This window comes from Temnothorax longispinosus, chromosome 4 (assembly GCF_030848805.1).
Source record: "Temnothorax longispinosus isolate EJ_2023e chromosome 4, Tlon_JGU_v1, whole genome shotgun sequence".
NCBI classification, from domain to species: domain Eukaryota; kingdom Metazoa; phylum Arthropoda; class Insecta; order Hymenoptera; family Formicidae; genus Temnothorax; species Temnothorax longispinosus.
Genome location: NC_092361.1, coordinates 9,604,134 through 9,630,142, shown reverse-complemented (window position 1 = coordinate 9,630,142; position 26,009 = coordinate 9,604,134). Strand labels below are relative to the sequence as shown.

At 32.4% G+C, this 26,009-nt stretch overlaps 1 protein-coding gene across 5 annotated transcripts in view; it reads left to right on the top strand.

Annotated features, from left to right (window-relative positions):
* Positions 1–11,451: 11,451 nt before the first annotated feature.
* 5-ht7 (5-hydroxytryptamine receptor 7) overlaps positions 11,452–26,009 on the top strand; it is a 561,506-nt gene continuing 546,948 nt past the window's right edge. For 3 of the 5 annotated variants that reach the window (XR_011731504.1, XM_071774763.1, XM_071774766.1), the window contains exon 1: positions 11,454–12,098. The gene's annotated coding sequence lies outside the window, so the exon portion shown is untranslated. Of the gene's footprint in view, positions 12,099–26,009 lie in introns of all 5 variants that reach the window. The other 2 variants (XM_071774764.1, XM_071774765.1) reach the window with 2 other exon arrangements.

The window sequence follows — 26,009 nt, the reverse complement described above, 5'->3', positions numbered from 1 at the left end:
TGTGTATATAAAATTAAGTATATTGTTTGTTTGATTACGCTGAGTTGTATTTGTATTCTATGTCGCAAATTATATGTTATAAATATGTACTGCTTAATGCTTATATGATCCCTAATACCACAAAAAGAAATAATATCACAACAAAATTATCTATTTAAAAAAAAGGTAAAAAAAGGCGCCAAGTATACGCGCAGCATGTTAGCTCGAAGAAAGTGGTTATCTCAAAAAAACCGATGAGGTATCTTTGTACCTAAAAAAACTGATGTCGTATCTTTGTACCTAAAAAAAACCGATGAGGTATTTTTATACTTCTAAAAAACCGATGTGGTATGTTTGTATTTTCACAAAAATGAATGAAATCTATAAATTGCGCCAATTAAAAATGTATATATATATATATATTCTTCGGAAAATAATTGTTGCATTATTTTTAAAAAATATCTTTGTATTTAGGTGTCTTCCTACACAAGCGATAGTAGCTTTATTTTTTCTTAAAGAAATTATAATTTTCACAAAAATGAATGAAATCTATAAATTGCACCAATTAGAAAATAATTATATATTTCTTCGGAAAATAACTTGTTGCACATTATTTTTACAAAATATTTTTGTATTTAAGTGTCTTCCTACAAAAGTCATAGTAGCTTTATTTTTCCTTACAGAAATTATAATATAACCAAATTCCGTTACCTAACTCAACCCAAGTATATGTATCTTTTTAAATAAATGTTTCTTTGATTGATCTTTAAATAAATCTTTAAATTGCGTTAATCAGAAAGAGAAGATACATTATACAATATATAAAATTTTCAATCCAACACAGGAATATAAGGTATTTAAATGCAAAGATTTTAATCGCAAAAATTCAAAACTGTTAAAGAAGTAACAATAAAAAATGCTAATATTTTATTGAAATAAAAAAAAAATTCGTACAAAAATTTGTTCGTTGGCGCTGCTATCAGTTTTTTAGGTACAAAGATACCTCATCGGTTTTTTTGAGATAACCACTTTCTTCGAGCTAATATGCTGCGCGTATACTTGGCGCCTTTTTTTACCTTTTTTTAAAAAAGGTAATTTTGTTGTGATTGTAGATTACTTTATAAACATAGTTGAATCCTAAATATTAATATTATTCCGTGAGCGCTCTGCACTTTGTTTTGATGACGCTTGAATCAAAATAGTAGACATATAAATTTATTGCAGTATGGCATCAAAGATGCGCATTTGCCACTATAATATTATAGTAACGATTCGAGCTTGTGATTATTTTTTTATGCGGTATTAACGCATGATTTATGTACATATACGTCAGTTGGACTTTCACACAACATACACGAGTGGCACAATGGGACACACATGCGTGTGGCCGAAAACCAAGGTTATCGTTGGTTCGTGGTACTGGATTGCCCAACCAATTTCAACCCCAGATGATGGGGACGCCAGGCCGGCTCACGCCGGCCGATACGTCGAATACGATAGTCCGAGAGTTTCATCCAGCTCAGTCCGGCAGCTGCCCTATCCCGGAGATTAATCGTTTTAGCTGTCATGTTAAATTTAGCGCTAACACAAATTGCCTCGCTCGTTGTAATGTCACCGTGTAGACAGACGTATTAAACCGACAATTATAAAACGCATCGATCCGACTTCACGACGATTAAAAAGCGATAAGGTAATATGTAGACGTCAGACACCGTGATCTCTGCGATCAGTATTTACGATATCAGGCGTACAAAAATATGTTTCTCGAAAGGAAAATTTCATCTGAAGCGTAATAAAAACACAATCTTTTCGTTTTTATTTCAACGTGTTATAAGCGGATGGATAAATGTATACTCGATAGTTTTCCAATCAATAACGCTCAGTCACGATATCATATCGAATCAGTATCGATGTATTCGATTTCATATTTAAGAAAATTAATAAATGTTATAACTAAATTGTACAGATAGTTATTATTATCGTGGAGACGGAAAATATTTCGCGTTATTGTAGCGTGTTTTACCTTACATTATATTGTTGTATCGCACCTTACGAGATTTTTAATTTTACCATAAATTATATTAATAAAATTTTAATACAAATTTTTTAATACAAATTATCTACATGAGGTCGAAATGAGATCAAAAGACTTATTTTGGAAGATGTACGCAATTAGCACGCAGTTAGCATGCGTTGTAGAAAATCGAACTATCGAACGGATATCTACTTGGCCTGTAATGATCAGATCATGTAATCCTCTTACAATATTCAGGTACATGTAATTCTCTTTCGGCTTTTAACGTTAATTCTTATTCGTATTTATTGAAACGAATTAGAAAAGTGTTACATTTGGTAAATGTCATTTTTAAACTTAACATCAAACTCATCAAACGCGTAGTCGGATTGACTGCGAATGATAGATTTTACAAGGACTTTGTCCTTGCTTCAAAAGTATTCAAAAGGCAGTTCTTATAATTAAGACATCCGGAAACTTTATACGAAAGTGTATAGAAAGCAAATTCGAGAAGATTTTTATGTTTTAATTATATTTACATAATAAACGCGCAAAACGATATAGTATGTATCGTATGTATATTATATATCTGTACAGATTGTACAGATATATATACAGTGAGGTAAATGCGCCAGGAAGCAAACATGTAGCCACTAAATGACGGGTGGCCGTTGCATTACGTCACGAATGAAATATTTGTGCGAGTGAGAACGATGTTCTCTCGACGCGGTTAATACGCTTTATCGCGCAAAATCCACTTTGACTCCATAAAAGTCACTGTACGCAGAATTATCGGAAAATCACTATGCTAGCTTAGTTCGGTAGCATTAAGCGAGATGCACTTTCGATCGAGTTATATCATTATTTTTACCATCACTATCGGCCTCCAACGTTTTCATTTATATCTTTGTCTTTTAAGTAATTTAAACCAGACACTCGATTGATCTATTTTCTAAAAATTCAATAAAATGTTAAAAAGCAAATTCGAAATGGCAGTTTTACATACATTATAAGATTATTTTATCTCAAACCTTCTAAAAATTTCTAAATTTTCTGTTATAAATATAAGTTATAAAAAGTTCAGGATTTTCTCTTAATAAATAGAGAAACGAAAGTGGCTTATTGCATTTTTCTATTACAACAATCTGCAACAAAACTTGTATCCATCTATTTGGCATCATGATAATTTAATACGGCTTATTTTAACTGCGCAAAATCGATATGTTCACACATTGACTTTGATTTTTTTGAATGGAGGACGGATCGATAAGTTCGAAGCACGGATTCGTTCGAAATGGCAAATCAGCAAAAATAAGCTTTCCGCAAGAGCTGTATTTATTGTAGCATTCCGCATGCGTTTATTTCGGAAAAATGTAATCATGATTGGATTTAGTTTGAACGAGTAAATAATACAGTTACACCGCCACTAAGAAAAGAATTTTATTCCGATCCATTTAAAACACACTCACGCGGTAGACTATCAACAACTAGTGAAAACTTTTAAATTATATTTGGAATAAGAATTATATTTAGGACATACACATTGATGTTTAATACGTTGCAGATTGATATAAACGTAAATGAATTCTAATTGTTGCTAATTTGCTTGAAAATAAAAGATTATAGATATTTTATTTTGACAATAGCGCATAGATAAAACTCAGGAATAAGAATCTTTAGATAAATGCGATTAACAAGTCTGATTATTTTATCGGAAAAGTTATTTTAAACTATTTTATGTCTTTGCTTTTAATGCTTTTGTACTCATTCAAGTTCTTTCTTAAATAAAAAAGAAAAAGAAAACGCAGTACCACAATTGCAATACTTACATTAAGTTACTCCATCATATAGTTTACCATTATAGCTCCATTAGTTACTATCTATTCTATTTATTATATTATTGATGCTGGTGCCGACAAACCCTTTTAGCTGTATCAGCTCTCTCAATATTCTACGGCGCAGCTTCTGAAAGGCTAATGACGGTAACCGTGCTTCTTAGACGAACTAAATAATCACTTAGATTCTCCAGTGAAAAGCTTTTTGCCAAGAACATCACGTCAAATCATAAGATCCTGTATAATGATGACATATTTGTTAATTCAATGTCTATTAAGAATTTGATTAAAATAAGTAAATGATTAATGTCTATTTCTACCAATGTAGGTTAACTTTAATTTCAGTTTAATTTACTTTTTATCTTTTTCTAACTCTTAGAACTAGAAAACTTTTAGAACTAGAAAAGATGAAAGGGGTAAGTTAAACCAAGATTAAAATTGATATGCGTTGATAGAAATGGGTATAAAACAAGTGATTATAATCGACTAATTTAGATTAATTATTCCAAAATTATTTGTTTTATTAAGTAAAAAATATATTTATTTCGAAAGAAAAGTGTTTTATTTTCCTAGAAAAATACGTGTTAAACATGATTGAATTTTCTCGTTAATTTTTTAATTGATAATTTTATTAGGATATATTTCAGCGCGCTTAGTTTAAGGAGATGAGAGATTAAAAGTGGTTTTTCACACAGTGTGATCGTACGTTGTAGAGGAATCTGTCGATAGATATCAACCGGTCGGTTTCATCTATTCGTAGGAATATCGCTGCGTGGATTTGACGGCCATGTCGAAAGGCTCGAATTTCAGGGATCAATTTTGCGTCCAACGGGAACACCGAAACGCACTACATCCTCTCTGATTTAGAACATTGCACGATTGTCCAGATATTCCCTTGTAAAGTAAAATCTTGATAGACACTTACGAAACGTGATATTAATTCTGTATTTCAAATATCTCCGAAAACAAACTTTAACTGTCCGATTCGATTGTAATTAAAACGTGAAACGCGGAGACGTGATGTAATTTTATGAAAAAACCTGTACATACCTCATACATTTCTCCGCGTGAATCTTCTTTACTCCTCTTACGCATATTTGTCAAATATTTAATTTAATTTTGGAAATACGTGCACTCCGTACATACACTTCTTAGTAGATTATTAAGCGTATACTCAAATTAGTTAAGATGTAGTTTTCTGTAATATATATCTTAGTGTACTTAATATACTACACTTTGATATATCTTCGGCAGTATCTTATTAATTAAAATATTTTAATTAATTTTTTATTAAACTGTGCAAACAGTCTCTTCCAAAAATTCCTTTATATTTTTACATTAGAAAATTCGGATTAAAAATATCCTAACTAATTTAATCCCAAAAACGTAATTTTTTCACAACAATATAAAAAGTATATTGCTCTTCTCCTAAAAAAATTAAATTAATTAAAATGTTTTAATCAATAAGATACCACCGATTAGATACTTCGACACTGGAGTGAAAGTTCTTTAGTCTTTCGATCGATGTTCCATTTGCAAATTTCTTGGTGTATATAAACGCGAGTTTGAGTAATTTAACTAATGCTTAAGCGGGCAAGTAGATACATAATTCCGTTATACACGCTGCTCGCGGCCGAAACTACCTTAGATTCCGAGTAGAGGGCAAAGTCACCGTGAGATTCATGGCAAACCCAAGCACGTAAACTTCATAATTCTATTCAGTCGTTATCGATTGCCACACTTTAACTGGTAGAAGACTCCAAAATGGCACGACCACATCAGACACGCGTAGGCAGAGAATAATAGTAGCTCCCGCTTTTATGACTTTCGTATTTGCTTCGACGCTGACAGTCGGTTTCTACATTATGCGCGCAGAGGAAATCAATATCTCTTTATCTCTCAATCTTGAGAGAATGTGGAAATATGTGAGCAGGATACCCCATTCGTCGAAGAAAGAAAGAAAAATAGTGCCAAAAAAAGAAATATTATTGCAAAATATTGTGGAACGAGCATTCGTTAAAATGAGTTTAATAAAAAATCTTTTTGATTGCGAAGTCGCTTTCTAAGTATTACCGAATATATTACTTATTTTTGTAATCAATAAATAGCATATAAATAAATATAAATGAATATAATAAAATTAAAAATTTAAAAAAATAATTAACGATTTACTATAGAATGTACCTCTACAATACTACACGATTGTTACACAATTTGTTACTTTATTTAAAACTCATCAGTAAACAATTATTTTACATTTCGAAATAAAAGTTTTTTTTACTCATTACTTTATTTATTATACATTAGTTATACAATAGGTATAATCGATTATTTTCACGAAAGAAGAATTGCCGTATGGTAAAAGAAACAAAAGTTATCAATACATCGATGGAATCTTCTCGGTTAGCGAACCTACATAATTTTCGTTATTGTTCTGTTTTTTGGTCATCTATTTTTTTTTAGTCGATTAGAGTTATTTTGTTTATTAACACGCATATGTATGTACAAAATAAGAGAGATATCCTTTTAATTAAAGTTTAGTTATGTATTTCAATAATCTACTTGTAGCAAGTGATTTACGAGAATTATTTATTTCTGTGTTGTAATTTTTATTGCAGTTGTTTCAAAATATATCATAATAGCATTTAACTTTTGCAATAAACCAGTTTTATTTTTGAATAAAAATATCAAGAAAAATATACATCTATAAGTGGCTATAGAAAGAAGTAAAAAGATATTATATAGTGAGACACTCTGAATTTAATACGCAATATTGTGTGCATGCTATGCCAATAAAATTTCGGGAAGCATTATTTTGTTCTCGCTGCGTTTACCTACCTACTACCCTACTATCCTATCTTTCCGCCATTGAGGTTGGTTTATCGATCGAAAGGTTTAAGGAGCCTCTTACCTTTGAAAATGCGAATTATTGCGAGTATCACAATCATGTTTGAGTTTATTTTTTTTATTTTCTGTGGTTTGGTTAGCTGTAATTAAATATCTTAAAAAAAACGTTCTTAAATAATTTCTCTAAAATTTTTAAAATTAGCGCTTCTATAATAGCGCAAAGCCAAAAGTTCACGTTGCGCGTTTTGCTTATATTATATCATCTTTCTTTCCTTCTCATTTTGTCCTCGATGTATAAAGGTCTTAGATTAGTAATAATTTAAATTTTAATACTTTTATTTGACCTACAAGTACCTACATGTGCAGTAAAAATTTTACAGATCATAGATTATATTATAACGATAAATTTTTAACGAATATATATCGATATATTAGTTGAAAATATGAAATATTCTAAACTTAATTATTGGACCTAAAACAAAAAATTGTACTCAAAATAAAAATTCTAGGCGACCTATTGCGGAACAACGAAACTTTAAGCATTAAGAAAAGCAGAAATATTTTAAATTGTGGAATTGAATTCTGAAATTAGTATATTTCTCTGAAATGATGATTGATTAACTGAAAGTTTGGAAGAAATTTTTAATAAAATTATCCGTAAAATAATTTTACCTAAAATTTTAAACATATTTTTTTCGAAACTGTTTTTCAAATGTATTTAAAATTAATATACAAAATTTTTTGAAAACTGTTAAAACGTTTTGACTAGAAATTTTATATATATTTTTAATAAATATTTATCTAAGACGCATATTTCGGTTTGCCCGTATTTTGAAAATAAATATCTTTTTTTCTACAAAAGACAATTACTTTGCAAGAAAACGCCTTTTCCTTAAAACTGACTTTATTTTGAAACTGGTGAATTTTTAACTTTTCATGAAATTCTAAATATATGCTATCTTATGCAATAAATAAATAGCAAATAAAATTTTATTTAGATTTGTGTTCCAGATCATCCTATGCTGAGCAAAACAAGTTTTTTTTTTTAATAGAAATATCTCTATGTGTAACTTATATATTTTGAAAAATAATTATTCCTTTGGAGCAATATATATAGAATAAATGCATTATATTTCAATCGCATTTATAATCAATTTGCCATGTAATTTAACACTTTCACTGTCATATGTATCATCGGAGCATATTGAATTTTTGTGTGCTATATGTGCGTTACTCATGGTCTCAATAAATCATTCTTTAAACTTATTGTGCCATGTATTTTGTATAGTATCTAAAAATGCATGTAATGTTTTTATGATGGCAGTAAAGATGTTAAAAAAAAAATTATTAAGAAAGTAGTTTTTTTTATGCCATCGTCACCACCATTGACAGTTGCACTATCGCCGTTGCCACTACCACTATAGTGTGTTCAATATAAAATACCATAATGTTAATTATCCTTATATGCTTTAAATATTGACAAAAAAAAACAGAATAATAATCATAATTAAGTGAGTTCGATTAAAGCTAATCATCGATGCTTGCGTTGTAATAATAACTTTTGTTTCTTCTGTCATCTATAACGGCAATTTTTCCTTCGTGAAAAATAATCAATTATACCTATTATATATTTAATGTATGATAAATGGGACATGGACATACACATTATTTCTGCACAAAATAAATATACTGTTTATAAAATAGAAACATACAAATCCATACACATACACATACAAACTATTCTTTCTTTATATTTTATCAGATAAATATGGCAATAATGAAATAAATGATTGTGTTCTTTAAAACATGATGAAATATTTACATAATAGAAAACAATGCCGTTAATTTTAGCAGATTTTCATTGCTTTTGTACGACTATACGTATCACAATCAAATAGCAATATATTTACTATTTTTTATATTATGGTACGAGCAAGTGAGTCCGCGAGACGTTTCTCATCGGTAGATACTCGGTATTATTCGCTTGTTAATGGTGCTAGTTTGTCAACCAAAACTCTTACACACGATCGAGATAAGAACCACTTCAACTTCTAAACGCGATATATCGTACAACACATGCGGTGGACCTCTGTTTCACAATGATAACAAGAGCACGATACAGTGAGTATTTAGAAGTGAGAAATTACGAATGATGTGGATAATTCGTTGCGTGCTACCACACTTCCAACACTTTTGGAAGTTGCTGCGAATGCGAATGTCGAGCCAACATCAAACAAAAAATCCTTGGCAAAGTACATGCATATGTAGCGCATATAAAGCGGAAGAAAAGAAAATTTAAGTATTTTAGCTATTCATAACTTTCGAGAAGAGACTTCAGTCGATATTAGAGTAGAAATTCCTTTTCGTATAATTTTTTTAATGCAATATTAATACTTATGTATTTTGAGATAGTTTAATGATATATAATAATAAAATATAGGTATACTTAATAAAGTATGTAATGTAAATAATTGTGATTTAGGATTAATAAGTTAGTTTCCGCAACATTCTCGGACTCCATCAATGAATGATGGATAGTCTCTGATAATTGAGACTTTCGATCTTTGCCACATACATGTGAAGGATGATGTAGATGAAAGAAATCTGAGGCCATTTCAGGCTTCAGAAAAAGTTCTTTATCAATGGCCTTATATGAAAGCTAGGGTGAGAAAGCTCGTTTTCGATTCTCTCTGTTAAAAAATCGATTGACGAATAATTCTTTACGCTTTATGAATTGGGAAAAGACGATTTACTTCTTTAACACGTTGATAGCCACATTGAATTTATTCAAAAGTCTTGTCAGACCGCTTATGTAGCAGTCGTGGTACATTCTGTTTAAAACTTAAAACTCAAAAATATGCACTTATTGTTCCTATTTTGTTCTGTCTAATCTTTGATCTTCCTCAAAATATTGCCTACAAACAAGTATTAAAACTGCAGTGAAATACATGCACGTTACTCATATATTGATGACGTGGCAGTCAATGTGTTAAGTCACGAGAGATTCAAGCGACGATTTTTAATAGGTTCACTCGACCAGTATCCGTTGCTTTCTTTCGCTCGGATAATCGAAAGTCTCTCGACAGAGTAATCTGTCATAATTCAAGCCAAGTATTCTCATGGAGTATTTTATCTCATGTTATCATGCCGCTGTGAGAAACAACGCGTTGAAGATTGTGTAAGATTTTCATTTCAAAAGCTTAACTCAACTCGATGAGTCAGCTTTTCTCCTCGTTTCTTTGTTGTGCGAAACCGTAGAGATCGTTTCAAATTACTTTGGAATTACTCGTTCCTATACCTGAGGCCGCTCGTTTAACTCTGAGAGAGGACTACGTGAAAGCCCTAGAAACGCGACAACGGACGGCGCCTGCAAGTGCTACGCCAAAGTTTGAATTACTTACCTTCCATGAATCAATTGCCACTATCCCGTTTACAGAAGCTGACACTTTACTTCTCGCTTTCAGGAAAGCGACATTAATATACATCCAAACTTTTATACAGTTGCAAGATTACAAGAAGCTAAAAAGAAGGAAACGTCTCTTGACAATTACAACAGATAATTGCGTGCGTGACATAGGATAGGTAATCCTCTTTTCATTAAGAAATTAAGATTTCTACCTCAAATATATTTATCTCACCCTCCGCCTTCACACCCGTGTCATTTCTCATTACAAACAAAAGATCTTGCGCCTGTCAAAAAATCCAAACGACGCGACACAGTAAAACCTTATTCTTCTGTTTGGATATTACAGAAGGTATGGTAGATTTAGATTTAAGGATTTTATACTTTCAAGATTAAAGGTATCTATTGTTACGAAAAGGAGACGTAAAATCAATTTTCTTTTATAGTTTCGACGATATTTTTTCCGAAAGAAAAAATCAATTTTTTCCAAGCAATGTCCCAGATAGCAAAGAGTATCTGAGCAAAATCGCGCAAATCTGTGATTGCTTATGATGCTGGCAACTTGCCGTACATTTACTTTACTTGATTTCGAGTAATTTAATATTTGAAGCAACACGCAGGCAACATTGGATGTGTATATTGCCAGCAATTTGTCGGCAAGAGAGCAGCATCAAATTTACTTCGCGTTGCTAGCAATATGACAGCATTGTGTGATCCTATATGAATTATTACAGCAACATGACAGAACAACAGCTCGAATTTTGAATCAGACGATTTTAGACCGCAGCATAAGTTACCAACAAGTTGCTGGCAAGTTGCTATACAAAATTGTTATGTCGTGAAGGCATCAACTGGCCGACAAATGCGGACTCAGTTGTCACAATTCTGATAGTAACACATACTATGTGGTCGGCAACATGCCAGCAACAATGCAGACACGTTTATCATATAGACACGCTATCTGGGGTTTTATCCCTTAAACATGCGATTGGGTATAATAAAATAGGTGTCTCTTATTTTAAACTAGAATACAACATATTAAAAATTCATCAAAATCGGGGGGACATTTAATTAGGATTTCTTGTAAAATAAAGAGCGTCTGATAAGTTTCTTCCAAATCGCACTTTTTCCTCTTTTCCATTATTTTTTCAGCTTTCAAGAAATTCAAACGGGTGCTTTATTTTCGGGTTCTCGTACATTAAAAATGCATCCTATGCATATTGTATCCTACGCGTAAGTGCGAATGTAAAAGCGAATTTTCCATATAGGGCGTTACCATAAGTCTGTCCTTTTCGCACAGGACAGCGCTGTTTGACGGAACGGTGCAGCGCTTGCGCCGCGCGAGGTGGATTCAACTCGGCAGAAAAGTCCCCTTCCCTATTTAGTCACACGGCGAACGTTCGGTTGATCTCATTGCGTTGCGTCTCGTGTCATATTCAGTGGGTGCAAATCGCGAGTGCTTGTGTTTCTCTTTTTCTCTTGTAAACATCCTTTTCTTTTCTTCTGCTCCACTCTTCCTCGTGCTATTTCTCCTTTTTTATCACTTTGGTTAGCCAGTTTGCTAGTAATCACAGCAATTTGCCCTTCAATTTTTAATGTAAAATTACCCAGTTGGTGTAACAAGTGAAGCAACAGGATGCGATTGCGTCAGAGAAGTGAAATTCACTCTGAAAACTTTGTTCGAAAAAAAGTGACAAATCTTCAAGAATCTGGAAGTAGTGTGACTCTGATTGCTCTTCACTTGTTCAAGATGATGCCGAAATTGATACAAGCGGTTAGATAAGAGCAGACGAACAAGCGGCTAACGAAACAAGAGTTGGATCGAAGAGCATTGGTGCAAAACTGTTCGGAGCGATCAACTAAACGAAGGCTGCTATTTCTGGTAGTACTACCTGCCATTTCTCGCGGCAATCCCACGAGCGAGCTGGTACAAAGATTGTCGATCGATTTTAACGACGACAGCGCGAATCCTGCGTTCTTCGGTTTATCGGAGTATCCATATATATAACTGGACCAATAGGTACGTGGAAAACTTTATTTCTATTTCTATTTCTGTCCTCTTTTTTCTTGCTTCGGCATTTGTCTAATTTGCACGCTTTTGTGGAAAGAGAAAAGCGGAAACTCTGGATGTTGAACGATAAGGGGAAAATAAAATTAATGTTTAGATTTGTATCGATTTCAAAGATTTTGGTCTCTCAAGCTGCATGGTTAAAGACGTATATCAAAGGTAGATGTCTTTGTTGCCAGCGCGGTCATCATTTTTAAAAATAAATTTCTTATTCGTTTGAAGCTTATACAAATAAAAGCTCACTCAATGCTTATAGATTTCGTACTCTCGCAGCGTGTCACGACGATAAATCTGAATATAAATTCTTTATGAAAGTTCTATTCGAGCTTGGTCGAGGATGCGCATAATCGCATCGTATCATATTGTAATATTTATATTCGAGCAAGTACAGCGACCGAGGTCATAGGCTCCTTATTCATCACAATCTTCATTAAAGAACGCAGAAATAATTGATTACAGCTCTTTTAAGAGAGTTACTCCAACGTAAAGCTAAGTTAGAGAATCAATAGAATCGCGTTGTGCGTACGTCATGAATGCTCATAGATAATGAGTATAATAGATAATGAATAGTAACATATTTTGCAGTATAAATATGTTGAATATTACACGGAAAGAACGATTTTGCTAAAATATCTAAAAATTTAGCTAGATACAGATTTTGTTGCACCATCAAAATAATTATGTAGAACACTCAAACTGATTACTAAAATGTTAAAATTTTTTAGAGCATTATCATCTTACTTCAGCGACTATAAATATTTTCATAGTGCAACAAAATTATATTCAGATCTGTATCTAGCTAAATTTTTAGATATTTCAACAAAACTGTTCTTTCCGTGTATAAATAATATAAATCTTAGTTATTAATTGCGCTTTTCCACCAATCTGCATAAAAAAATTCGGTCTAATTAGTCTAATAATGACAATGTTTTATTATAACATATTTTAGAATGGTGTTTCTCACGAGTAACTATTATAAAAACACATAAAAGTAAAAATCCAAATAAACCTATAATTACATAAAAATAGTTAAAGTAAATTATGAGAAATATGTATAAAATCAAAATACAAAACACAAAAGGTATAGATAAAATATGATAAAATATTTGTAATTCGGGGTTTTATCAAGCTCATAATACTCTACATTCCATACGTGTGCCTAAATATTACGAGTGTACATCATCTGAGTTGTATGTGTAAATAATATAAAAATTGCAATTGTATTCGCGAACTGTAGTCACAAGTGTAATATTATTTCTGTGAACTTTTTTCTTAATCCACCAGTGGATGCGTAGCAGCTTTGCAATCTTATTTACTGCATATATATGTTACATCAAGTGTAATCGTAGTTTGCGAGCATCAAAAATGCAATTTTTAAAAACTTATTAAATCGTTAAGTTAATTTTAACTGAGATATCGTCTATGAATTAATAGAAAAGGAGAAATAGAGATGAATTTACATAATGCCGAACATTATTAAAGAAAAGTAATTGAAGGTGAACGCTTCCCCCGCGAAAGGTATAATCGCGTAGTTACCGTTATTAAATATACGTATACATTTAGTAGGAGAATAAATTTATTTTAAGCAAGGAATAGCAATTAGTTGTTTTTCAGTGACAATCTCTGTGATAATCTTATCATTGCATGAGAGCTTCAAAGCTGGAATGAAAATATCATAGTAATATCATGGCATTACTAATTATGTCTACGTTGAGCAGTATATGCATAGGATATGTCCCATGTCGCTCATTATTAATTCATATTGCTGCGGCACTAATGCAACTGCGATTTTTTCTAATAATGTACAAGCTCTAATGTACAATTCTACTAGAACGGCGATTATTACAACGTTGAATTCCCGTACTCACGAAAATGAGATTATTTGAAAACAGCTGTAATTTAAAGCAAATAATTTTTGTTTTATCTTAAGAATTTTATTTTTAAAATGTTTCGTATTCAGCATTAGTAACTGTTAAATAATATATCTTAGCTTATTGTAAACAAGCGTGACAGTCAAACTTTAACTTTAATAAAAATTGCACGCGCGTATTTATTGCATTCGCGTATAAATCAAACGAGCAATTTCTGATCGAATACACCGCCAAAGTTACTGCATGAATTATTCAGGTGCCTTTCGGAAGGAAGTGCGGCGGATAAAGCGGCGATTACGGCAGAATGGGAAAAAAGAAAAAAAAGCAATTATGAGAAAATGAGAGGAACAGAGAAGAAAGATGTTTTTTTAATAAAATTTTAGAATTTAAAATAAGAATAGATATCAAATATAGATTTAGAACAGAAACAATAAAAGAAAAAAAACAATCAAAAGTTGAGGAAAATAACGCGACGTCATGCGGTTTAGCTTCCAAAGATTTCGCGGCAATATATCGGAAAAATTTTTGTTTTGTTGAAAGCACGGATAGATTATCGAGCTTCCTAATAAAGCCGAGTAAACCTTTTTAAACATGACTGATTTCTTTTATAAATCTCCGATATTTCACACGATCAATATCAACTGACTCGACGCCAGAGTCGCGTAACAATACAAAACTTCAAAAAATTTACGAAATAACTTTTCCGAGAAAGCGAAGTTTTCCAGCTATACACACAAACACACACACACACACACACATTTGTCGCATCAAAAATTTTTCCGATACATTTTTACATTTAGAAATGCGGCTAGTACATGTAGCAAGAATTGGAACAGCGTTGTAGAACTCTACAATTGCAATAGAAAAATAAAAAATGTAATTGTTTTGATGCAAATGGATAGGAAAAGTCAAAGTTTTTCGACGGTGAACATGTTGGCCAAGTTTGATCTCGATCCGTGCACTAGTTTCGTAGGTGGCCATATTGCGAAAGCCATATTACTATTGCCATATATCAAACCAAGCTACGCTCCACACACATACGTAGAATGGCACATACGCACACAACACTGTTCACGTGCGGATATACACAAAGAACAGAATTTTCGAATAAGACACTATTATTGACCTTTGACCCCCCGTATCTCGGAATCGGAAATTATCCATTCTTTGACCTCGGGCCCATTATAACTTTTGATCAGAACGACATGAACTACATCATACTACAATTTCAGCAAATTCGACGGGAGACCAATTTTCCCTGTGATGTGTGGGGTCCTTTGTGTAAAAAGATTCAACATTGTTTCACAAAAACTTACAAGCAACAGTCATTTTGCAAAAAAGAACGTTAACACACACACACAAACACACTCTCTCTCTCTCTCTCTCTCTCTCTCTCTATATATATATATATATATATATATATATATATATATCCCGTGCGCGCGCGCACGTGTATACATACGTGTGCGCATATACATTATATACAGGGTGTTCCAGGTCAGGTCAATAAAACTTCAGAGCAAGCTTCAGAGTCGTATAGTAGAAACTTGAAGAAATCACCTTTCGATGATCTTTGTGTAAACATTACATTCGTAGCGATTGCTTTAGCATAACAATTAGTAGCTAGTTATTTTTAAAAGTCGTAAAAAACGTGATTTTTCGAAGTTTACTAGCTATAACTTTTCAATAAAGCGTTTCTGGGCCTATGCTTATAGGAACTTTTTTGTTCCAAATTCACTTTTCTATAAGATTCTGAAGTTTTATTGACCTGAACACCCCCTGTATATACAGGGTGAGACAATAACTATTACCATTTTATATATTTTTGAATCTATAAAATTCGAAGGAACGAAAATTGTGTATTACGAAGGAGTCTTATCATATGGCGATAAAATAATTTTTGTCCAGGTGGAGGCGCTTCGGAGATATCAAGGTCATCTTCATTTTTTTAAAAGAGTTCGGTATGTTTGTTTTTCCATAATATGATAAAAAAGTTCAAAATAAATTCAGAACTCGTGATACAAGATTATTGAACAAGATTAAAAGTAAAAAAAACGATAAAAAATACGTTTTTTTATATTAAATTAAACTTACATTTATAAAAAATGTTCAAAGTGATGGCCATCATTATTATCAATGCAACACTGTATTCTTCCGATCACTGATTGGCTCGCTCTTCTACGTTGTTATTGACGTACAGGCTACAATAATCCGTTGTTGTATGTTTTGAGATGTAGTTGGTTCTTCATTGTAGACCATGTCCGTTAGGGTTCCCCACAAAAAAATCCAGTGGTGTCAAGTCTGGTGAATGAATTAGCTACACTACACGATCTCTATGTCCAATCCAGCAATTTGCAATTTTTCATTGTGTTTATTTATCGCAACTAATGAAAAATGAGCTGGACATCCATCGTGCTGGTACCGCATTGTTCGTCGTGTGATAAAGGCAAGTCTTCTAACAAAAGATCCAATGTATGCTCAAGAAAATTAGCGTAGGTTCTCGTTCATATTGTCGCGAACAAACATGAGGATTTCAAGCCACCATTGCGAGAACACTAATTTCATTCTTTTCATGAGTTACTCGCTTTTCACGTTTACTTTTATGAGTATTTAAACTACCGATTTGTTGTAAGTTTATCGCACACATTTTTAAATGTTCGACGTGAAAGCTGAGAGCGATCTGAATATTATTCAGCGGATAAATTTTGCTTGCACTGAATTCTTTTGACATTTCCCAAATAAGGATTATGTCAACTTTTGTTTTTCAAATGGATACATCTTGCACGATTGACTGATTTGTCGATACTAATCTTTTCATTTTATCCTGTAAACTTATTGAGATGTCCTTCAAGGAGTGTTTGCTTTCATTGAAGTGATTTTATGTGAGTATTTATTTTCATTAAGGTGATATTATTTCAATGAAAAATAAACACTGCTAAAAGACATCTTAACAAGTTCCCAGAATAAACTAGACATTAAAATGGAATAAAATAAAATAAAAATCAGTCAATTGTGCACGATGTATCCGTTTGAAGAATAAGTTGATATGATTCTCATTTATGAAGAATATAAAAAATCAAAACATAACGGTAAACATACTGATAAAACGTAACTTTGAACATCTTTTATAAACGTAAATTTTATTCAATGTAAAGAACGTATTTTTTATCGTTTCTTTTACTTTTAATCTTGTGTCATGAGTTTCGAACTTATTTCGATCTCCACTATCATATTATGGAAAAGAAACATATCGAACCTAAAAAAAAAGAAGATAATATCTCCGAAGCGTCTCCACCTGGACAAAAATTATTATCGCCATATAATAGCCCCCTTCATACTGTGCAACTTTCATTACACAAATTTTTCTCTGGACCTTATACAGTTACCAGCATTATAAAGCAGAGTTGAAAACCGGAGCAAAAATATGCTCTTTGGAACGTTTTTGAATCGGTTTGAGTTCAAAAACCGATCCAAAAACAGAGTCAATTTATGGAGTAAATTATTTGGAAGTAAATAAAGTGATCATCCCATATCACAGAAATCTTTTTAAATTAATGTTTTTTAATGGAAAAGTATCCTATTATCGGGCTTTTTTGAAAGGATTACTAGCACATTAAAGATTTGTTTAAAAAATTGAGAAATAATTTTTGCAATAACAAGCACTTATAACTTTATTTTAACAAAACAAGTATTTTCATGTATGACAAAAAAGTGACCACTTTATAAATCTTAATCTATACTTTTAAAACACCAAACTTAATATTTAGTATGGCCTCTTTTGGCCTTAACGACTGCCGCCAACCGTCTGGGCATACTGTCGACCAGATTATGCAAATGATTGGGGTCGAGATTTTCTCAAGTTCGCTGCAACGCATCAAAGTAATTATTTTTGTTTGTAACTCCGGTTTTGTTCACATTTCCGTCGAAAATCGACCATAAATTTTTGATGGGATTCAAATCTGGAGACTGTAGAGACCAATCAAGCAGTTTTATATGGTGGGAGGTAAGAAATTTCTTTGTTTTTTTTTGGCGGTATACTTGGGATCATTATCTTGTTGTAAAATAAAGTTGTTCTCCAAGCCTAATTGGATCAACGAAACTTTCAAATTCTCATGTAAAATATCGATGTAAATGTCAGCACTCATCGATTTTTATCAATTGACCCACTTCTTCTCGAGAAAAACAGTCCCAGACTATAAATGTTACCTCCACCACGTTTCACCGTCTTCTGGAGGTGACAATCTTGAAGCTCTTTGCCAGTTTTTCGCCACACACGAAGTCGTTGTTTGCGTCCAAAAAGCTCGAACGTACTCTCGTCCGTCCACAAAACTCGTTTCCATCAACTCCACAGGTTGATTTGCATACTTTATTGCAAATTCGAGTCGCTTTTTTTTATTCTTTTTACTAATTAACGGGCGCTTACGTGCAAAATGGTTCTGTAGATCTGCTTCCTGCAATCTCCTGCGCACTGTCCGGTCGGAAATAGTCAGGTGAAGTGATTCACGAAGATTTCTAACAGCTGTCCTCTGATCTTTCTTCACCATTCGTATGTTGTTTGCATCATCACGCCAAGTTGTGTTTCGCATTCTATCTTGCTGATTTCATATTTCTGAGCGATCTGCTGTTGCGAAACACCACGTTTATAATCTTTGATAATCAGGTTTTGAAGGTAAGAAATTTGTCGACCAGTCATATTCAATATCTTTCTATATGCATAGGTGCGTTTTGTTCAAAATGTGAACCAGAAACTGTGTGTGTTTGCTGTGAATGCTGTGATAAATAGTTCTTTGTTTACATTTTACGCGTTATACACAAGTATAACGAGCGAAGACTCTACAAATTCTAAGGTGGTCATTTTTTTTGTCACACCTTGAAATGATTATTCTGTTGTAATAAAATTTTAAGTATTTATTATTGCAAAAACTCGTTCAATTTTTTCGTTATAAATTTTTAGTGGAATAATAAATCTTTTAAACAAAACCCAATAATAAACAGTTTTTCTATTACAAACATTAGTTTTGAGAGGTTTCTATATGCGATATAATATCATGGTCACTTTATTATGCCGGTCACTGTAGGTATTTACGAAGATATTTAAGGTGGTAATAGTTATTGCCTCACCCTGTATATATTACATATAATATATACTATATATATTCAAAACAAGTTATTCTTTGATATGGAAGATATAACATCGTTAAATATATGAAGTTAGTATGGACATAACGTCCGATTCGCGTTAAACGTGGTATACGTTTTGCATATTTTCTTTATGTCTACATGCATTTTCATTGTCTGTTTCCTGTATTCCAACACTTGCCTCTGAATGGTGATAACTCCCATTAGACTGGACATTTTGCTTCTATATTCATCTAACTACCAACCACATCGCATTTTATGCATTTATGCCTTCTTGTAGCATCAACATATGTTTGTGTGTGTAAGATTGTCTTCTATTGTATGGATACTCGATGTAAAGCAAATTATTAAATACATATATTTCAATGTTGCAACGTAACACAAACTCACCCATATACCGAGTGCCCCAGACAGACTACAATATTTGTTAATGATAAATTTCTGAGAGAGAGAGAGAGAGAGAGACCCATTTTGAAGATGAAAATCTTATATTAATGTCATATTTTCTAATAAGAGTTTTTAAGTAAAAAGGGTCTAAAGTTAGCTTATCAGGTTGCCGATAGTTCACATGTTCAGATAATATATCATATCTTCATTAGCAGACAGCGCGGTAGATCTGGAACACTCCGTATATCGTACGCGTAAAGATAACAGAAAATGTAACATCCTGAAGAATGAAAATACAGTTCTGGCAAGATATACGGTGCACTATGAACGAATAACATACAAGCTACGTAGCTTTTGAACGGACATACACAATATCTTCAACAGTGGATTTATACAATATCGCAGACGGGTGCATCGCGATATCTCAAGTAATACATCTGTGGAGCAAATAGGGAATTTCCTGTGAATAATTTATTTCGCATCAAAGACGGGCTTAATATTATGGATTGGGACGATTGTGCAGGTGCATCTCTCTGATAAAATCCAGTGTCAAACGCGCATTTAAAATAACGTAGGTCATCGTATCGATAGACGTGTTATTGACAAGTACATAGCTGATGACAGTGGACAACAGGCAGGCGCGAATCATCATTGCAGCTGACAACATTTTTTTATCGACAAGACCGTATATAAATTGCGCTTAAGAAAAAAAAGTTGACAAGTTAATAAAACAATAGCTGCATTCGGAAACTTCACTCGGGTGCACACGAGCGTCGCGCGCGCGCGTTTTGTTTTTGTTTAATTTTTAATAAGTAACAAAGAACGATGCTGATGTGCACCCGAGTAAAACTTCCGAACGCAGCCAATATGCGGTGCAAGGGCGAATTAAGAAAATGTAGACTATTGCGTATAGTAAAGAAGACCATATATATTATTCTTGTTTTTTATTATCTTTGGCCAATTGCTATTGCGCGTTTCGATTGCGCTCAAAACGAACTCTAAGGAAATCTAAGGAAATTAGAGTAGTCCTATCGTGGGGTTGCAGCTATACTACCACGGATTTTTTTCCTTGCTACGATCGTTCTCCGAAGACCTTAAAATACATATCCCATCCGTCATTCCTTCGGTACACGGCTTATAAATTGAATATTAATATTAAACTTTCGTTGTCCCTGAAGAAGAAACGGTAGAGATGAGAAAGGCGAAAGAAGCAGAGAAACCGTAAAAAATTTTATTTTTTTCTCAATAACACGCGGAATATATCTCTCGAGAATATCTATGTACGCGAACAATCGAGAGAAAAAATAACTACTAGAAATAACTCGTGCATATACCTTTATACATAAACCTTTATACATAACCCTTTTATGTAAAACTGTAAAATTTTGCATAAGTGAATTTCTGTTCTCTTTATCATTCAAAATATACATGGTATATTGATGTATCAATATGTACGCGTGTTATATTTACACACTAATACTTTTACTATACCGAATATGCTACGAGTTTATTCAAGGAGGCAATGTAACAATTTTTATATTTATAAAGCGATTGTAAATGAAAAACACTTAATTTAAAAGTTTATTAAGAAGAAAGTATGCAATTGATTGCAAAAGATGTTTAATAAATAAACTGGAAAGTGCATTACTTTGTCATTATTATTAGATGTACGATATACAATAATAATGCAAGAGCGCTGATGTAAATGAACTTCTTCTCAATAATCTATTGATTGCCTTTATTAACTATGAAATATGCGCATAATTGTGGAACGTTAATTAAATAATATTTTTATAAGTGTCTTTATTGAAAAACAGTTTTTAATTGTTTCATAACATTTAATATTTGTATTACATAATTTGCTTATTTGACAATAATTGCAATAATCCAATAATATTAATATTTTAGCATATTACATTACAGGATCTTTTAACATGTTTTTTTAAATAATTCAAATTAAACTAATGAACAATTTTGCTTTAATATTTGACAACGAAAAATTCTTTTAAGCAAAAAAATGATCCACTTTAATAGCATTATTTTTCTTTGATTGTAAATTTTCATAATGCACTAATATGCACTAATACACAATGTATTTTCAGAAAAATATATTTGGCGCATTGCGATCAGCTACGCGCATTTTCTGTTCCATACACACACATACACCCACACGCTCACGCACACGCACATATTTCGCCTTCGGGATATATTAATACTTTAATTATTAATAAAATATTAATACTTTGATTTCACTTACATGAAAATCGATTTTGCGAAAAAGAAGACAATTGCACAGTTCCTCTTTACCTTATCTGACTAATGGCGCAAGATAATGCCATTGGTCGCGTTCAGCAGACCAAGCCGCTCAGTAGCAATCGAACGTGATTGGCTTTTACTTTTAGAACCATCCAATCAAGGCAGAGTGTTGATAAGACGAACTCAACAGTTGTGTCTGCTGAACGCGCTTATTGTAACTTGGGTAATCTGTAATTTTATCCGTGCGAGGATGAATATATTGCTCGTCGCAAATGGAAATATCGACTTTTGCCAACTGGAAATATTGAAATATTTGCATAAAGACACAATTATGCGATGTTATTTTTTTTCGGCATAATAATGCGCGGTCGTGCAACATATGCGCGTTTTCTATACCTTGGTCGTGCAATATAGATTAAAAATCAACGACCTCAAAGTGGAAACTTTTGAAGAGTAAAAAATTTTATTTTCAATGAGTTAGCCGAATGTGACACGAACCGAACTGCAATTTTACTGGATAGGAATTCGAGGATGGTGCATGAATACATTATTGAGCGCACACCCACACCCGTATGAACTCAAGAGGAAATCGCATCGCTTTATTCGCTTTATAAAAATTCTAGAAAAATGCGTTACACGATGGTCGATGATGACTTCACCTAACTTCTGTGGAGCTAGTATTCTCACCATAGAAACTCGATATGGCACTTATATCAAAATTAAATGTTTCTTGCAAGGAGTCTACCGCACCTATAGACGTGTATAATAGACTGAACAATCCCATTGGAGAGCTTCTGGTAAGATCTGAAGGACAGAAGATATGCTTGCTGGAATTGTTTCCTTATTTCTCCACTTTTCCTTCTCCCCACCAACGACACAATTAGAAAAGAAAAGCGTCTCAGCAAGCATATCTTCTGTCCTAAAAATCTTATCAAAAGTTCTCCAATGGCAATTAGTCTATTACATATGTCTATGCGCATGACTGCACTTTAAAAAAGTGTACACTTATCGCAAAAAACCGGCAATAAATTCTACATTTCTGCAGTTATTACTTTTATTTCCTATATTGCCCAAGTATTACCTTTATTACCGTTATCGACTAAGTATTGTCGTTAATGCCTAAACATTGCCGTTATTGCCGAACATTGCGTATATATTTCTCTATTTCTGAAGCTATTGCTTTCTATTCTCAAGAAAAAGGAAGGGAGTTAGAGTATGAAAAGTTTCAAAATATGGATCACATTTAAAATATGGAAAATTCAAAATTTAAAAATTTATTGGTTCTTATAAGGTAAAGAAAACACAAAATAACATAAAATGTTTTATGTTAAACAAATAATATTTCTTCCATAATAACAAAAAAGTAATTTTTTATATTATAAATTAATCTTAATCTTGTTAATCTTTATATTATAAAGATTAAAGTTAAGATTTTTTTTGGTGGACTTTTTTATTGAAGCTCTATTATATCTTCTGATTTTGAATGGTTCACATCCTATTAATTGTATTGGGTCATAAAATGTAAATTTTAATAATAAATTTTCTCCTTTACTTCTTGAACCTTATTTTTCCTTGGCCATACAAACTCATCTAAATCTTCTCTCAGAAATTTTACAAGGCACTTTTTATCAATTTTCAGAATTCTTCCAATATACTGGTATCGTAAAAAATTGCATAATACATTTCGGCTTGTAACTTTATTCCCGGATTCTCTATTGTATTTTCTTCTTCTTCTGTTTCATTTTTATCGAAGTCCAAAATTTCACTTCCAGTTTCTGATTAAGATTTATTTTCTATTTCTGTTTCATCTATCTCTTCCGTGTCACCCGTTCTTCCTCATTCTTTATTTTTTTCTTTGATGTCTTTTTCGAAGGTTTTTTTATTGGGTTTGTTAGAACAACCTGTAATGACTTTTCTCGTGTTCATACCTTTTATCCTTAACACTCTGTCTGTTGATAGTCTACCTTTTTTTCAGCTAATTGCCACTTATTTTCCAATATTGCCTAGTTATTATTCCTTTGTTATTGCCGTTTATTGCCTTTTGTACACCTATTGCCAAGTGCGGTAGACCTCTTGGTTTCTTGTGCTAATTTTGTGCTTTATTCTGGATTTTTGTGTTTGAATAGTTTAGCAGACATCGCGGTTTTAAAAATGTCAAGTTAGTATCTACATTTATTGTAATTTTATATTAAAATTATTTCTTAGAGACTATTCAATATTTCAGGAGTTAAGTTTTAAAGTTTTTATTTTATAAAAAAAATAATATAAAAATATAATCTCAAAGATTTTGTTTTAGAGATGTTAAACATTTTGTTATGTTTAACATGCAGATTATTAAACATTTTTTAAAATTATCATTTTTTCTTAAGGTGGTTCATGCATTTAGGTTTATGGCTAATGTAGTTAGTCCGGAAATAGTGATATGAAATGAAAGGTTAACGTTCCTAGAGTGTGTCTGTAAAATTTCGGATTTTTTAACCAATTGGTTCCGGAGATCATAATGTTTGTAAACTTTGCTAATTTAACGCGGTGGGGGTAGACCTTATGCGAAAAACGAGGCTAAAGCGCTTATGCTGCAAAAATTGCAATACTTCAAAAATAGATAAACGAACCAAAAACTGACGAAACGATGCAATAAACATTTTGCAAAATACTGGACGAAAGCCCGAGTTCGTTGACCGAACCATATAATAATAAAACGTAATTTTTGATTGACTAAATCGACAACACGGAACTGATGGCTGGACTCGAGCGGCACTAGCGGCAGCTTGGCAACGTCGCACGTGTCAGCTGATGAGTATAGCGCATGGAGGAATAGATTCTATTCTTCTGTGGTATAGCGCATGTTTCAAAACATTCGAGGCTGCTCGCTCCAGCTCATATTTCACACTTGTATCGCTTGTACATACGTACAAGTTATGTAGATCGCGACGACGAAGACTGCTGACTCATTGTCAGCTGACTGCAACGTTGCCGCGCTGCTGTTATACATATATTCACACGGCTCACAACGTCACAACTCTAGTAAAAGATGTGACTTTCGTCTCAATATTTTAATTACGTAGGGGTCGTATAACATTAAAGATGTCATAAATAATAAATCTAATTATATGCTAATTTTTACGGACAAAAATCACACTTATTTATCACTAATAAGAATAGTTGCCTATTTGACTTGCAAGTACTGCATGAACCACATTAACAGCTCCGAAACGAAGAAAGGTTTCTTCTTCAAAATCGGTCTAGTACCTAGTATTACTGTAAGTGTTACCCTTATTTTTTTATTAATAATTGTATTTTGTAAAAAGTCATTAACATAGAAATGGGGTTTAGGTAATACATTACTATTTTGAATTTGTACGCCAATAGACGGAATCAATTCTTTGACATGTAAACAATGGAGGTAATATCCTATTTACTGACCCGAATTTAAAAAATAACTTTTTTTTATTTAAGAGCTAATAAGAAGAAACGATAATTTTATAGAATTTTTAATATTCTGTATCTCTGAAACAAGATCTTTTTGATTTTATATGTAAGTGCAATAAATATAGGTTTAACTTGACTTAAGCCAGCATCTCTTTTTTTAATTGTGATTTCCTGTTAAATTACTCGAACACAAAAATCGAGAATAAAGCACCAAATTGGCACATAAAAACATTTAATTCTGACATAGGTGCCATTCCGATTTTTTCATGTTGGGCGTGCTAGCTTTATACAGATCTTCATCCACGTGCGTGAGAAATTCGCTTTTTTACGTGAAATTTTTATACTGTTAAACTAGATAAAAGTCAAGTATCTCATATTTGTGAAGCAATGCAAAAAGAAGTCATAAGCCAATAAACAGATAAAGATGTTATTGTACAAAACTGTAATATGATTTATTCTCTTTTAATAAAAAATTACTAGAACGTTTCAAACTGCACAGAGATCTTTATAAGCTATAAAATAAATAAATAAATAGTAATAGCGGCAAAAGATTTGGGACAAATGAGATAAATAAATACATAAATAAACTAACACGTTATTTCTATCTATATAAAAATGAATGTATACATGTATGTATGTTTGTCCGCTGTGCAAATCTACAGTTTTCAAATTAGAACAACCAAATTTGGTATACTATCTCATGATACTCTAACTTAGACCGTAGGCGTATTTTGAGAACCGCATCATTATCGATTTTTTAGGAAACCGGTTTCAAAATTTT